This window comes from Microtus ochrogaster, chromosome 18 (assembly GCF_000317375.1).
Source record: "Microtus ochrogaster isolate Prairie Vole_2 chromosome 18, MicOch1.0, whole genome shotgun sequence".
NCBI classification, from domain to species: Eukaryota; Metazoa; Chordata; class Mammalia; order Rodentia; family Cricetidae; genus Microtus; species Microtus ochrogaster.
In genome coordinates, this window is record NC_022020.1 from 7,020,321 (window position 1) to 7,021,960 (window position 1,640).

Genomic DNA, 1,640 nt, shown 5'->3' on the forward strand with positions numbered 1-1,640 from the left:
GAGAGAGAGACAGAGGGGGCGGGGGCGGGGACACAGACAGGAAGGAGAGAGAGGCAGAGGAAACAGAGATGCAGAGAGGGACCGAGAATGCATCTGGCCATGATATTCTCGTGCAACACTGGACATTTGTGTCAGGTGACTCTGAGCCCTCCCCAGAAGAGGCGGGACAGACTTCGAGTTCTCTGTCTAGCCTATAGAATCCAGTTTGAGAAGAATACTGATGATCGCTTAAAGAAAATACCCCTTCCTTGGGGTCTTTCCAGCCTCTGTATTTTATCTCCAAGGAGATTTCTGTTGAGATGATCTGATGAGAACCCCCTGCCCCTCACGGATTCCTGGAATTTCCTTCCACTGACCCCACCTTGCTGCTTGGTTGTAGATGCCCACATGAGCTTGCTGCACTCTGAGGTCAACCCCCCTCTCCCTCTCCTGTTGGACGATCCCATTGTGTTGGTCCCTACATGATGAGAGCCTCACCTTGAACAAAATCTTCCTCACCGTCTTTGACAGTTGTCATGAATAATCCTTTCTTCTTTAACAAGGACACCTACAACTTCTTCATTCACACCCAGTGACTGGGACTCAGCACAGGGTTACATGTCGTCGCAGAGAGGCTAAATCAGTAGTGTGTAGTGGAGTGTAAAGCAATGTCCGCTGCATCAGCCTGTGTGTGGACTGACTGCTGTCCTCTCTCCAGTCACCCCCAGTAGGGGCGGCAGATGTTGGAGATGAGCAGTTTCATCTGCTGTCCCAGTGACATCTGTTGTGACCAAATGCCTGGCAGGAAGCACCTTAAGGGAAGAATGTTTTTTCTCGCTCATGGTGGAAGGCAGGAAGATAAGACCAGCTCATGGCTGTGGCAGCAAGAAAATGAGGCTGCTTGCTCAAGTCTTGGCAGATAAGAAAAGAGACTGGACAGGAAATCAGGTTACAACAGCCCCAAGTTCTCCTTAGCCTTTAGCTAGTTACTACCTAACAAAGCTTCTATTATCAGCAGTGGACCAAGCGTTCAAACACACTAGAGCCTGTGGGTACTTCTCACATACCACTAAGCCTCCCTACCCTGACCAGGACCCCTGAGTCTCCTTACTTGTAATGCCTGCACTACGGGATAGTACACGAGCTGGGAAAGGGGATGGAGATTTAAACACATACACACACAGACAGAGACACAGGGATGCGGGTCATCCTTGAAAAAAGAATGCCAACTTTATTGCGCTCTAGGGAAGCTAATATAGGGATCCTTAACTGACAGCCATGCTCCAGCTCTTGGGATTTCCAGCTGTAAAACCCATCAGAAACCACTCCCCTGCCATCGGGAACTCATGAGGGTCTCGTGCTCAGAGCAGCTGCAGGCACAGGAAAACAAGTTCTTCTGCTCAGTTCACTCCAGCAGGCAAAGGATCTGAGGCAGGCAAAGAAAGTCAACGGCCAGGGGTCTGCAGCTCCCAACACTTACCCTGACCAGGACCACAGAGCCTCCCTGCCCTGACCAGGACTACTGAGCATCCCTGCCCTGAGTCTCCCTGCCCTGACCAGGGCCACTGAGCATCCCTGACCTGACCAGGGCCACTGAGTCTCCTTGTCCTGACCAGGAACACTGAGTCTTCTTACCCTGACCAGGACCACTGAGTCTCCCT